General features: G+C 42.8%; 7 non-coding genes across 7 annotated transcripts; all 7 read left to right on the forward strand.

Moving 5' to 3' along the window:
* Positions 1-460: 460 nt before the first annotated feature.
* Positions 461-651, forward strand: LOC141232944 (U2 spliceosomal RNA). The gene has a single exon (XR_012299114.1). It is a non-coding gene; the product is annotated as a U2 spliceosomal RNA (small nuclear RNA).
* A 1,121-nt stretch (positions 652-1,772) lies between these two features.
* On the forward strand, positions 1,773-1,963 carry LOC141232945 (U2 spliceosomal RNA). Its single transcript, XR_012299115.1, has one exon. It is a non-coding gene; the product is annotated as a U2 spliceosomal RNA (small nuclear RNA).
* Positions 1,964-3,078: 1,115 nt separating this feature from the next.
* LOC141232946 (U2 spliceosomal RNA) lies at positions 3,079-3,269 on the forward strand. The gene has a single exon (XR_012299116.1). It is a non-coding gene; the product is annotated as a U2 spliceosomal RNA (small nuclear RNA).
* A 1,119-nt stretch (positions 3,270-4,388) lies between these two features.
* On the forward strand, positions 4,389-4,579 carry LOC141232947 (U2 spliceosomal RNA). Its single transcript, XR_012299117.1, has one exon. It is a non-coding gene; the product is annotated as a U2 spliceosomal RNA (small nuclear RNA).
* Positions 4,580-5,696: 1,117 nt separating this feature from the next.
* Positions 5,697-5,887, forward strand: LOC141232948 (U2 spliceosomal RNA). The gene has a single exon (XR_012299118.1). It is a non-coding gene; the product is annotated as a U2 spliceosomal RNA (small nuclear RNA).
* Positions 5,888-7,008: 1,121 nt separating this feature from the next.
* Positions 7,009-7,199, forward strand: LOC141232949 (U2 spliceosomal RNA). The gene has a single exon (XR_012299119.1). It is a non-coding gene; the product is annotated as a U2 spliceosomal RNA (small nuclear RNA).
* Positions 7,200-13,595: 6,396 nt separating this feature from the next.
* Positions 13,596-13,782, forward strand: LOC141232506 (U2 spliceosomal RNA). The gene has a single exon (XR_012298752.1). It is a non-coding gene; the product is annotated as a U2 spliceosomal RNA (small nuclear RNA).
* Positions 13,783-14,494: the final 712 nt, after the last annotated feature.

Here is a 14,494-nt window from a genome sequence, read left to right on the forward strand (position 1 = left end):
CCCGCCTGCAGTAGACGGAATGTGGCAATGGAACGCTGGCTGCGCGTGTCATAATAGGCTCTGAGCCTTTATATACCTGCGCACAGCAGCAGCCACCTTCAGTCTGCTGCTGGACAGCCAGCAGCAGCAGCAGCAGGAGAGGTAATTAATCAGCAACCATCCTGCTAAGGGTAGACAGCTGCTCGTTCCACCCCCCCCCCGCCTTAATTGGTTCTCCTCCCTTCCAACGGTGTTGAGGCGGGTGGGAACAGCCGGGGGTTGAGGGTACTGTGCTAAAAGAGGTGGAGTTATGCAGATCTAAAACGCGTGGATTGCAGCAGCAGCAAGCCGAAAAGTGCAGGCATGTGAGGGATCTAGAGGTTTACAGCATGTCTTCTTAACGGGAGTCCAGGTGGCCATCTCCACAAATGGACTTTTCAGAATCCTTGGGTGGCACCGTAGTCGGAAACCAATTCTGGTTATCGCTTCTCGGCCTTTTGGCTAAGATCAAGTGTAGTATCTGTTCTTATCAGTTTAATATCTGATACGTCCCCTATCTGGGGACCATATATTAAATGGATTTTTAGAACAGGGAGATGGAAAAAGAGCTTGCTCTGTCCACTCCACGCATTGACCTGGTATTGCAGTATCTCCAGGACCGGTGCACCCCTTCTTTAATGCAGTTTCTAAAATCAGAAAGAATTGAATTCAATGCTTTTTGTTCATTTTGCTTGTTTGTCGGATTTTGGGATGGACTCTTTGGCTTTGCTTTTCTTCTCCTCATTGGATTTTTCATGTTAAAAGTTGCAGAAGCCAGATGACAAGCTCATTTTGGTTCAACTTCAGCAACTGTGCATTGCATTGCCATGTAATGTAATGTAATGCAATGCTATCTATCTAGCTCTCCCTATATACTTCCTTTTGGATAAACAGACATATTAGGCAAGCATTTTGGAGCTTTCACCTAAATAACTACAGGTGGTGAGATAAGCTGCACAATATAATTGACCTTTCAGTATATTGTTGCACACACACCATCTATTTAGCAAATGCCCTTGTTATCAACAGCAGCCTTTTAAACTCACCTGAGCTAACAGGTATGTGAGCTGGTTACTCTGCTGCGCTTAAAATTTCTTTTTTGGTTTGCTACAATGCCTTTTCTGAAACGTTGTCTCCCTCTGCTGGAACACTGACTTCTTTCATTTAATGCCTGCAGACTATAAAAGAGAAACCAACCCAAAAAGTTTGGTTGATTAGTCTGTGGCATTCTTTTAAACTGTTGCTTATGGCGGTCTCTGTGAGCTTCTCAGTGACATTCAGCCATCCAGGTATCCCGCCTGCAGTAGACGGAATGTGGCAATGGAACGCTGGCTGCGCGTGTCATAATAGGCTCTGAGCCTTTATATACCTGCGCACAGCAGCAGCCACCTTCAGTCTGCTGCTGGACAGCCAGCAGCAGCAGCAGCAGGAGAGGTAATTAATCAGCAACCCTCCTGCTAAGGGTAGACAGCTGCTCGTTCCACCCCCCCCCCCGCCTTAATTGGTTCTCCTCCCTTCCAACGGTGTTGAGGCGGGTGGGAACAGCCGGGGGTTGAGGGTACTGTGCTAAAAGAGGTGGAGTTATGCAGATCTAAAACGCGTGGATTGCAGCAGCAGCAAGCCGAAAAGTGCAGGCATGTGAGGGATCTAGAGGTTGACAGCATGTCTTCTTAACGGGAGTCCAGGTGGCCATCTCCACAAATGGACTTTTCAGAATCCTTGGGTGGCACCGTAGTCGGAAACCAATTCTGGTTATCGCTTCTCGGCCTTTTGGCTAAGATCAAGTGTAGTATCTGTTCTTATCAGTTTAATATCTGATACGTCCCCTATCTGGGGACCATATATTAAATGGATTTTTAGAACAGGGAGATGGAAAAAGAGCTTGCTCTGTCCACTCCACGCATTGACCTGGTATTGCAGTATCTCCAGGACCGGTGCACCCCTTCTTTAATGCAGTTTCTAAAATCAGAAAGAATTGAATTCAATGCTTTTTGTTCATTTTGCTTGTTTGTCGGATTTTGGGATGGACTCTTTGGCTTTGCTTTTCTTCTCCTCATTGGATTTTTCATGTTAAAAGTTGCAGAAGCCAGATGACAAGCTCATTTTGGTTCAACTTCAGCAACTGTGCATTGCATTGCCATGTAATGTAATGTAATGCAATGCTATCTATCTAGCTCTCCCTCTATACTTCCTTTTGGATAAACAGACATATTAGGCAAGCATTTTGGAGCTTTCACCTAAATAACTACAGGTGGTGAGATAAGCTGCACAATATAATTGACCTTTCAGTATATTGTTGCACACACACCATCTATTTAGCAAATGCCCTTGTTATCAACAGCAGCCTTTTAAACTCACCTGAGCTAACAGGTATGTGAGCTGGTTACTCTGCTGCGCTTAAAATTTCTTTTTTGGTTTGCTACAATGCCTTTTCTGAAACGTTGTCTCCCTCTGCTGGAACACTGACTTCTTTCATTTAATGCCTGCAGACTATAAAAGAGAAACCAACCCAAAAAGTTTGGTTGATTAGTCTGTGGCATTCTTTTAAACTGTTGCTTATGGCGGTCTCTGTGAGCTTCTCAGTGACATTCAGCCATCCAGGTATCCCGCCTGCAGTAGACGGAATGTGGCAATGGAACGCTGGCTGCGCGTGTCATAATAGGCTCTGAGCCTTTATATACCTGCGCACAGCAGCAGCCACCTTCAGTCTGCTGCTGGACAGCCAGCAGCAGCAGGAGAGGTAATTAATCAGCAACCCTCCTGCTAAGGGTAGACAGCTGCTCGTTCCACCCCCCCCCCCGCCTTAATTGGTTCTCCTCCCTTCCAACGGTGTTGAGGCGGGTGGGAACAGCCGGGGGTTGAGGGTACTGTGCTAAAAGAGGTGGAGTTATGCAGATCTAAAACGCGTGGATTGCAGCAGCAGCAAGCCGAAAAGTGCAGGCATGTGAGGGATCTAGAGGTTGACAGCATGTCTTCTTAACGGGAGTCCAGGTGGCCATCTCCACAAATGGACTTTTCAGAATCCTTGGGTGGCACCGTAGTCAGAAACCAATTCTGGTTATCGCTTCTCGGCCTTTTGGCTAAGATCAAGTGTAGTATCTGTTCTTATCAGTTTAATATCTGATACGTCCCCTATCTGGGGACCATATATTAAATGGATTTTTAGAACAGGGAGATGGAAAAAGAGCTTGCTCTGTCCACTCCACGCATTGACCTGGTATTGCAGTATCTCCAGGACCGGTGCACCCCTTCTTTAATGGAGTTTCTAAAATCAGAAAGAATTGAATTCAATGCTTTTTGTTCATTTTGCTTGTTTGTCGGATTTTGGGATGGACTCTTTGGCTTTGCTTTTCTTCTCCTCATTGGATTTTTCATGTTAAAAGTTGCAGAAGCCAGATGACAAGCTCATTTTGGTTCAACTTCAGCAACTGTGCATTGCATTGCCATGTAATGTAATGTAATGCAATGCTATCTATCTAGCTCTCCCTCTATACTTCCTTTTGGATAAACAGACATATTAGGCAAGCATTTTGGAGCTTTCACCTAAATAACTACAGGTGGTGAGATAAGCTGCACAATATAATTGACCTTTCAGTATATTGTTGCACACACACCATCTATTTAGCAAATGCCCTTGTTATCAACAGCAGCCTTTTAAACTCACCTGAGCTAACAGGTATGTGAGCTGGTTACTCTGCTGCGCTTAAAATTTCTTTTTTGGTTTGCTACAATGCCTTTTCTGAAACGTTGTCTCCCTCTGCTGGAACACTGACTTCTTTCATTTAATGCCTGCAGACTATAAAAGAGAAACCAACCCAAAAAGTTTGGTTGATTAGTCTGTGGCATTCTTTTAAACTGTTGCTTATGGCGGTCTCTGTGAGCTTCTCAGTGACATTCAGCCATCCAGGTATCCCGCCTGCAGTAGACGGAATGTGGCAATGGAACGCTGGCTGCGCGTGTCATAATAGGCTCTGAGCCTTTATATACCTGCGCACAGCAGCAGCCACCTTCAGTCTGCTGCTGGACAGCCAGCAGCAGCAGCAGCAGGAGAGGTAATTAATCAGCAACCCTCCTGCTAAGGGTAGACAGCTGCTCGTTCCACCCCCCCCCGCCTTAATTGGTTCTCCTCCCTTCCAACGGTGTTGAGGCGGGTGGGAACAGCCGGGGGTTGAGGGTACTGTGCTAAAAGAGGTGGAGTTATGCAGATCTAAAACGCGTGGATTGCAGCAGCAGCAAGCCGAAAAGTGCAGGCATGTGAGGGATCTAGAGGTTGACAGCATGTCTTCTTAACGGGAGTCCAGGTGGCCATCTCCACAAATGGACTTTTCAGAATCCTTGGGTGGCACCGTAGTCGGAAACCAATTCTGGTTATCGCTTCTCGGCCTTTTGGCTAAGATCAAGTGTAGTATCTGTTCTTATCAGTTTAATATCTGATACGTCCCCTATCTGGGGACCATATATTAAATGGATTTTTAGAACAGGGAGATGGAAAAAGAGCTTGCTCTGTCCACTCCACGCATTGACCTGGTATTGCAGTATCTCCAGGACCGGTGCACCCCTTCTTTAATGCAGTTTCTAAAATCAGAAAGAATTGAATTCAATGCTTTTTGTTCATTTTGCTTGTTTGTCGGATTTTGGGATGGACTCTTTGGCTTTGCTTTTCTTCTCCTCATTGGATTTTTCATGTTAAAAGTTGCAGAAGCCAGATGACAAGCTCATTTTGGTTCAACTTCAGCAACTGTGCATTGCATTGCCATGTAATGTAATGTAATGCAATGGTATCTATCTAGCTCTCCCTCTATACTTCCTTTTGGATAAACAGACATATTAGGCAAGCATTTTGGAGCTTTCACCTAAATAACTACAGGTGGTGAGATAAGCTGCACAATATAATTGACCTTTCAGTATATTGTTGCACACACACCATCTATTTAGCAAATGCCCTTGTTATCAACAGCAGCCTTTTAAACTCACCTGAGCTAACAGGTATGTGAGCTGGTTACTCTGCTGCGCTTAAAATTTCTTTTTTGGTTTGCTACAATGCCTTTTCTGAAACGTTGTCTCCCTCTGCTGGAACACTGACTTCTTTCATTTAATGCCTGCAGACTATAAAAGAGAAACCAACCCAAAAAGTTTGGTTGATTAGTCTGTGGCATTCTTTTAAACTTTTGCTTATGGCGGTCTCTGTGAGCTTCTCAGTGACATTCAGCCATCCAGGTATCCCGCCTGCAGTAGACGGAATGTGGCAATGGAACGCTGGCTGCGCGTGTCATAATAGGCTCTGAGCCTTTATATACCTGCGCACAGCAGCAGCCACCTTCAGTCTGCTGCTGGACAGCCAGCAGCAGCAGCAGGAGAGGTAATTAATCAGCAACCCTCCTGCTAAGGGTAGACAGCTGCTCGTTCCACCCCCCCCCCGCCTTAATTGGTTCTCCTCCCTTCCAACGGTGTTGAGGCGGGTGGGAACAGCCGGGGGTTCAGGGTACTGTGCTAAAAGAGGTGGAGTTATGCAGATCTAAAACGCGTGGATTGCAGCAGCAGCAAGCCGAAAAGTGCAGGCATGTGAGGGATCTAGAGGTTGACAGCATGTCTTCTTAACGGGAGTCCAGGTGGCCATCTCCACAAATGGACTTTTCAGAATCCTTGGGTGGCACCGTAGTCGGAAACCAATTCTGGTTATCGCTTCTCGGCCTTTTGGCTAAGATCAAGTGTAGTATCTGTTCTTATCAGTTTAATATCTGATACGTCCCCTATCTGGGGACCATATATTAAATGGATTTTTAGAACAGGGAGATGGAAAAAGAGCTTGCTCTGTCCACTCCACGCATTGACCTGGTATTGCAGTATCTCCAGGACCGGTGCACCCCTTCTTTAATGCAGTTTCTAAAATCAGAAAGAATTGAATTCAATGCTTTTTGTTCATTTTGCTTGTTTGTCGGATTTTGGGATGGACTCTTTGGCTTTGCTTTTCTTCTCCTCATTGGATTTTTCATGTTAAAAGTTGCAGAAGCCAGATGACAAGCTCATTTTGGTTCAACTTCAGCAACTGTGCATTGCATTGCCATGTAATGTAATGTAATGCAATGCTATCTATCTAGCTCTCCCTCTATACTTCCTTTTGGATAAACAGACATATTAGGCAAGCATTTTGGAGCTTTCACCTAAATAACTACAGGTGGTGAGATAAGCTGCACAATATAATTGACCTTTCAGTATATTGTTGCACACACACCATCTATTTAGCAAATGCCCTTGTTATCAACAGCAGCCTTTTAAACTCACCTGAGCTAACAGGTATGTGAGCTGGTTACTCTGCTGCGCTTAAAATTTCTTTTTTGGTTTGCTACAATGCCTTTTCTGAAACGTTGTCTCCCTCTGCTGGAACACTGACTTCTTTCATTTAATGCCTGCAGACTATAAAAGAGAAACCAACCCAAAAAGTTTGGTTGATTAGTCTGTGGCATTCTTTTAAACTGTTGCTTATGGCGGTCTCTGTGAGCTTCTCAGTGACATTCAGCCATCCAGGTATCCCGCCTGCAGTAGACGGAATGTGGCAATGGAACGCTGGCTGCGCGTGTCATAATAGGCTCTGAGCCTTTATATACCTGCGCACAGCAGCAGCCACCTTCAGTCTGCTGCTGGACAGCCAGCAGCAGCAGCAGCAGGAGAGGTAATTAATCAGCAACCCTCCTGCTAAGGGTAGACAGCTGCTCGTTCCACCCCCCCCCCCGCCTTAATTGGTTCTCCTCCCTTCCAACGGTGTTGAGGCGGGTGGGAACAGCCGGGGGTTGAGGGTACTGTGCTAAAAGAGGTGGAGTTATGCAGATCTAAAACGCGTGGATTGCAGCAGCAGCAAGCCGAAAAGTGCAGGCATGTGAGGGATCTAGAGGTTGACAGCATGTCTTCTTAACGGGAGTCCAGGTGGCCATCTCCACAAATGGACTTTTCAGAATCCTTGGGTGGCACCGTAGTCGGAAACCAATTCTGGTTATCGCTTCTCGGCCTTTTGGCTAAGATCAAGTGTAGTATCTGTTCTTATCAGTTTAATATCTGATACGTCCCCTATCTGGGGACCATATATTAAATGGATTTTTAGAACAGGGAGATGGAAAAAGAGCTTGCTCTGTCCACTCCACGCATTGACCTGGTATTGCAGTATCTCCAGGACCGGTGCACCCCTTCTTTAATGCAGTTTCTAAAATCAGAAAGAATTGAATTCAATGCTTTTTGTTCATTTTGCTTGTTTGTCGGATTTTGGGATGGACTCTTTGGCTTTGCTTTTCTTCTCCTCATTGGATTTTTCATGTTAAAAGTTGCAGAAGCCAGATGACAAGCTCATTTTGGTTCAACTTCTGCAACTGTGCATTGCATTGCCATGTAATGTAATGTAATGCAATGCTATCTATCTAGCTCTCCCTCTATACTTCCTTTTGGATAAACAGACATATTAGGCAAGCATTTTGGAGCTTTCACCTAAATAACTACAGGTGGTGAGATAAGCTGCACAATATAATTGACCTTTCAGTATATTGTTGCACACACACCATCTATTTAGCAAATGCCCTTGTTATCAACAGCAGCCTTTTAAACTCACCTGAGCTAACAGGTATGTGAGCTGGTTACTCTGCTGCGCTTAAAATTTCTTTTTTGGTTTGCTACAATGCCTTTTCTGAAACGTTGTCTCCCTCTGCTGGAACACTGACTTCTTTCATTTAATGCCTGCAGACTATAAAAGAGAAACCAACCCAAAAAGTTTGGTTGATTAGTCTGCGGCATTCTTTTAAACTGTTGCTTATGGCGGTCTCTGTGAGCTTCTCAGTGACATTCAGCCATCCAGGTATCCCGCCTGCAGTAGACGGAATGTGGCAATGGAACGCTGGCTGCGCGTGTCATAATAGGCTCTGAGCCTTTATATACCTGCGCACAGCAGCAGCCACCTTCAGTCTGCTGCTGGACAGCCAGCAGCAGCAGCAGCAGGAGAGGTAATTAATCAGCAACCCTCCTGCTAAGGGTAGACAGCTGCTCGTTCCACCCCCCCCCCCGCCTTAATTGGTTCTCCTCCCTTCCAACGGTGTTGAGGCGGGTGGGAACAGCCGGGGGTTGAGGGTACTGTGCTAAAAGAGGTGGAGTTATGCAGATCTAAAACGCGTGGATTGCAGCAGCAGCAAGCCGAAAAGTGCAGGCATGTGAGGGATCTAGAGGTTGACAGCATGTCTTCTTAACGGGAGTCCAGGTGGCCATCTCCACAAATGGACTTTTCAGAATCCTTGGGTGGCACCGTAGTCGGAAACCAATTCTGGTTATCGCTTCTCGGCCTTTTGGCTACGATCAAGTGCTTTACTGCAGGAGATTGTGGTTGAAGGGCACTCGGGTACCCCTCTCCTTGGCCTGGCAGGATCGTCCACTTTGGTGGACTTAACCTGCTTGCTGCTATTAGGGAGAGGGCTTAGTCCCAGGGTAACGAGTTGCGATCCCCCAGCTTCCAGGTGTTTTTCGCTGCAAGAACACTGGGAGCGCAGATTGCAAGCGGCTGCAATTTGCAACCTTGTTGCGTTTTTCCATGGAGGTTGACCCTAACCTCGTGCCTCTTTATGCGAGGCTAAAAAACTCTATCCGAGTTCACTTCACGGCGGGTGGCTCGGATATGAGGAAATTAGGGTATGTAGTCCAGGACGTGCTCAGGAACCTTCTTGGCGTGCAGAGGAATGAAATTCTCTCCATCCAGGATTATCCCAGAAGAGGTGACTGTGACATCACATTCACCGGAGAAGGTATTTTTAGAGATGTACTAGAAAAGTTAAAAAAAGTTGAAAATAGTCCTGTTTTGAAAGGGATACAAATTGTTGAGCACGTCCTGGATGAGGTAAGACTGGTTATTGTAAAAATATTTTCGCCCTTTGATTCTGCTCCAGAAGTAATGTCATTTCTAGCAATTTATTTTAAAAGTGTTAAATGTATTGGGAAGATATTAAACGAATATAACATATGGACATCTAAGTGGAAATTCCTTGTGAAGTGTACAAGAGATCCAAATACACCAGGTGGTATACGGCTCCCCCCTGCCCGTTTCAAAATTGGGCAAACAAATGGGGATTTCTTCTTTTCTGGGATGCCAGTATATTGCAGAAATTGTGGGCGCTATGGTCATTCAAAAGAAAACTGTCATGTATCATGTAGAAATTGTGCTAGTGAAGAACATGAGACAAAAGAATGCCCTAAGGAAAAGAAATGCAGTTTTTGCCAGACTCCAGGTCACTTTTATTTTTCTTGTCCTCACAGATTTCGGGAAGATGAGCAAAAGGGGAAGTCCAAGACGTCCGACCAAGGACCAAAAGATCAGACCACCCCTCAGGAGGAGGAACAACAACCTGGAGCCTCTGGAGACAATAAGGGCGTACCAAATAGTGAAGTGTCTCCAGAGTCTATGACAGGTAAAATACCAAATCCCAAAACCTGGCTGCAGGACCTGCGGGAGTCCAAAAGGAGGGCTGAGAAGGAGCAGAAGGGCACTACTGGTAAGGTCAAAAGGGACCGGCAAAAGGCCGACACAGAAGCCCATGCCCAGTCTGGGTCTCCTAGTGCTGAGGGCGCTGAGTGGATAAAGGTGGGTCCTAAGAAAAAGAAAAAGGGTGGTTCGGAGGAGGCAGCAGGAGGTGAACAGATGGACACTTCTCCAGAAGGGGAAGTGGACGCTGGACCCTCAGGGGTTTCGGTCTCCGCTGCTACAGGTGGGGACCGGGATCTTGCTGCCTCTGAAGAGTCAGAGGCTCTGCCTTGTGCGCAACCTCCTCCTATAGGACGACCTTCTACAGGTCAAACAGGGGCGGCGGAACCCCTCGAGGACCCACCTGATGAGGAACTGCATGGCCAGCCAATGGAGACCCAGCGGGTTCTGCCAGCCAGCCCTCCGAGCTATGCCAGTGTAGCGTCGGGTTTATATAAATGTGGTAATCTTTCCTCCTCCACGGAGACTCTCGTGACGATACTATCAGATGAGGAGGGAGGCGCAAGCCCAGTGGTCTGATCAGGTTCATCGGACAGGTAAATCCGTTGCTCTTAGTTACCTAAGTAAAATTTCTACATTTTCTAATGATGGCTGAACTCAAAGGTATTTCCCTCAACGTGAGAGGCATAAAATCTAACACGAGAAGAACTGCTCTTTTTAATTTTTTTACGTGTTTTACTGCATCTGTATTTTTTCTGCAAGAATGTAATATCCCACATGAAATGTCATATCAAAAATATAAAGATGAGTGGAAGTGTGGGCCATCTGTCTGGTCCGGATCGAATGCTGCAGGATCAGCGGGTGTAGCCATACTTTTTAAAGGGAACGTTTTAATTGATTTTATTCAGGAAATTTTACCAGGTCGTATTTTATTAGTGAAAGCTTTTATTGATGGTATTAGATGGCAGTTTTTAAATTTTTATGGATCCCCAGAGAAAAATGAAAGAGCCGAAATGCTTGATCTTTTACCATTATTTATTAATAACTCTGAACCTTTTATCTTAGCAGGGGATTTTAATTGTGTTTTAAAAGGTGAAAACCGGCGCTCCAGCTCTGTAAGCAGGAACTACGATAAAACCTCAGGTATGCTACATGATATAGTCAAAGATGCTAAATTGATAGACATATATAAAGAGTGTCATAGTGACAGCCCAGAGGATGCCGGTTTCACTTGGAGCAATGCTAATTGTAGCTCTAGGATTGATTTTATTTTTGGTTCAGATAAAACAATACCTGCCAAATGTGAAGTTTTAACTAATATATTTTCAGACCATAAACTTTTATCCTTTACCATAAAAGTAAATGACAACAAAAAATGTGGTAAGAAAAGCTGGAAAATGAACGTATCCCTTTTAACCGACCCGCAGATTTTATCAGATTTTATTGAGTTTTATAGGAAATGTAGAAAAGGGAAAAAAACAAATGAGACTATGAGTGTATGGTGGGATAGAATGAAAGTAAAAATAAAAGACTTTTTTATTAAAAAGAGTATATGTAGAGCCAAAGAAAAATATGAAGAATATAGAATTTTAAATACCCGCCTACAAACATTATTTAAGCTCAGAGACAATGGGATAGATGTACAACTTGATATTTCAAACTTAAAAGAAGAGATTTCAAAATGGCTAGAACAAAAAGGAAAAGAGATAATTTTTCGTTCTAGAGTACAACATATAGAAGAAAATGAAAAGTGTTCCAGATATTTTTTTAGGAAAAATAAAAAAGAAAAAGTGATAATTGACCATATAGATGGTGAGAATAATATAAAAAATATGCTGGGTAAAGTTGAGTTTTTTTTTTCTAATCTTTTTAATGGAAAAAATATAGATAATAAATTAATGGATGATTCGCTGCAAGGACTAACAGCTGTTTTAGATCCCGCATCCCAAGAGTTTTTATCCCAAGTTTTAACGGAACAAGAAATGTTAAAAACTATTAAAAGTTTTAAAACTGGAAAGGTCCCTGGTCCTGATGGCATCCCAATAGAATTTTATGTATGTTTTTATGATATTTTAAAAGATGATTTGTTTTATTTGTTTACTGAGGTTTTTAATAATAAGGTTTTATTAAATTCCTGGAAGAAAGGTGAAGTCTCCCTCCTATACAAAAAAGGCGATAAATCAAAATTAGAAAACTGGAGACCAATAACACTTTTAAATTGTGACTATAAAATAATGGCTAAAATTTGTGCAAATCGTCTAAAAGAAGTCATCAGCAAAGTTATTCATTCTAATCAAGTGTGTGGGGTGCCGGGGCGCAGTATATGGGACAATCTGAATTTAGTGAAAGACTGTATTGAGGATGTGAAAGACAGAAAGGGGAAAATGGCGATTTTATCTATTGATTTTGAAAAAGCATTTGACCGTGTCTCACACTTTTATCTTTTTAAAGTTTTAGAGAAAATGGGCATACCAGAAGGGTTTTTACTATCGCTTAAAGCATTTTACAAGGATTGTACAAGTAAGATTTTAGTGAATGGTTTTAAGACACAAGAGGTATTTTTACGGTCAGGGGTGAAACAGGGATGCCCTCTGTCCCCCCTACTGTTTATCTGTGCACTGGAACCAATGTTATGTGCAATACGCCAAAATAAACAGATATGCGGTGTCCCTCTGCCTGGAAGCGGTGGTTTGGAGGCCAAGGTTGTAGGCTACATGGATGACGTGGCGGTCTTGTGTACAGATGCACCATCACTTACGGCCACTCTCCATCAAGTGCAATCCTTTTGTCTAGCTTCTGGTTTTAAAATCAATTTTAATAAGTGTAACATTTTAAGTGTTGGGGGGATGATTTTACGTGATGTACCAATTAATGTCTCCGAATCCATTTCCATTTTAGGTATATCATTCACTGAAAATAATGATGGTTATAATAGTTGGGAAACAGTTACACAGAAAGTAAATACGAAAATATGTATGTGGAACATGAGGAGACTTACAATGGAGGGTAAAGTATTGGTTTTAAAGATGGTGATTTTACCTCTTTTATTGTATCTTAGCATGGTTTTCCCCCCGCCTGTTAATGTTTTAAAAAAGATAACCAAAACCTGTTTTACCTTCTTTTGGAACTCAAAAATGGAAAAGCTGAAAAGAGAAATCGTGATGAAATCAAAAGTAAAAGGTGGTAAAGATTTTCCAGATTTTAATAGGTTTCTTTTAATCCATCTGTTCGTTTACTGTTTTAATGCCCTTTTTAAGAATCACTATTGGTCCTTTTTTATGCGTTTTAATACAGGATTTTTTATGAGAAAGTTTGGATGGTATGAAATTAATATATCTGTGCCCCATGCTTTTAATTTGTCGACGCATTATGAGATTTTAAGGAAAATAGTGTCCGATTTTAATTTAGGGACTAAGAAAATAGAGGAATTAAGAAATAGTAAGAAACTAATTAAAGAAATACGTAAAAGTGAGGAAATATGTAATGTTGACAGATATGATGATGACAAATCTATGTCTATCTGGAAAATGATTAACGTTTTTTATCTTTTTAATGAACAGAGAGATCTGGCTTGGAGTTGCATGCACCGCTGTCTTCCTTGCCGGGCATTCCAATACAGAAGAGGATTTGTGAGGTCTGCCATCTGCCCAAGAGCCGGATGCCAAGACGAGGAAACGGTGGAACATCTATTATGGACATGTAATTTTGCAAAGGATTTCTGGAGAAGACTGCTCCCCCTACTGGAAAGGGTGGCAGACCTCAAGGACTTTACATATAAAACTGTGCTATACGGACTTATGGAATGCCCCACAATGGACCAGTACACAATGGCTTGGAAGACAGTGAACTGCGCCAAGTCATCTCTCTGGAAAGCGCGCAACATTGCTATTTTTAAACAAGATGTTTTATCAGTGAATGATGTTTTAAGTTTATGTTTATGTGAAATGTATACTTATTATTTAATTGACAAAAAGAAAAATGTACATATTTCCAAAAAATGGCTTGTTGACCAATGGAACCTAATTATTTAAAATCTTTGTATTTTTTTGTTTTGTAAATTTCATTTGTCTTTTAACGTTTGGTATTTGTGTAATTATGCTTGTAATTTGTTAAAGTTTTAATAAACGGTTTTATCCCTCTGCAGGGGATAGCCAAATTAAAAAAAATCTGTTCTTATCAGTTTAATATCTGATACGTCCCCTATCTGGGGACCATATATTAAATGGATTTTTAGAACAGGGAGATGGAAAAAGAGCTTGCTCTGTCCACTCCACGCATTGACCTGGTATTGCAGTATCTCCAGGACCGGTGCACCCCTTCTTTAATGCAGTTTCTAAAATCAGAAAGAATTGAATTCAATGCTTTTTGTTCATTTTGCTTGTTTGTCGGATTTTGGGATGGACTCTTTGGCTTTGCTTTTCTTCTCCTCATTGGATTTTTCATGTTAAAAGTTGCAGAAGCCAGATGACAAGCTCATTTTGGTTCAACTTCAGCAACTGTGCATTGCATTGCCATGTAATGTAATGTAATGCAATGCTATCTATCTAGCTCTCCCTCTATACTTCCTTTTGGATAAACAGACATATTAGGCAAGCATTTTGGAGCTTTCACCTAAATAACTACAGGTGGTGAGATAAGCTGCACAATATAATTGACCTTTCAGTATATTGTTGCACACACACCATCTATTTAGCAAATGCCCTTGTTATCAACAGCAGCCTTTTAAACTCACCTGAGCTAACAGGTATGTGAGCTGGTTACTCTGCTGCGCTTAAAATTTCTTTTTTGGTTTGCTACAATGCCTTTTCTGAAACGTTGTCTCCCTCTGCTGGAACACTGACTTCTTTCATTTAATGCCTGCAGACTATAAAAGAGAAACCAACCCAAAAAGTTTGGTTGATTAGTCTGTGGCATTCTTTTAAACTGTTGCTTATGGCGGTCTCTGTGAGCTTCTCAGTGACATTCAGCCATCCAGGTATCCCGCCTGCAGTAGACGGAATGTGGCAATGGAACGCTGGCTGCGCGTGTCAT

Source organism: Phyllobates terribilis, unplaced genomic scaffold, assembly GCF_046119375.1.
Source record: "Phyllobates terribilis strain yellow unplaced genomic scaffold, ASM4611937v1 Scaffold_540__1_contigs__length_1147954, whole genome shotgun sequence".
Lineage (NCBI taxonomy): Eukaryota > Metazoa > Chordata > Amphibia > Anura > Dendrobatidae > Phyllobates > Phyllobates terribilis.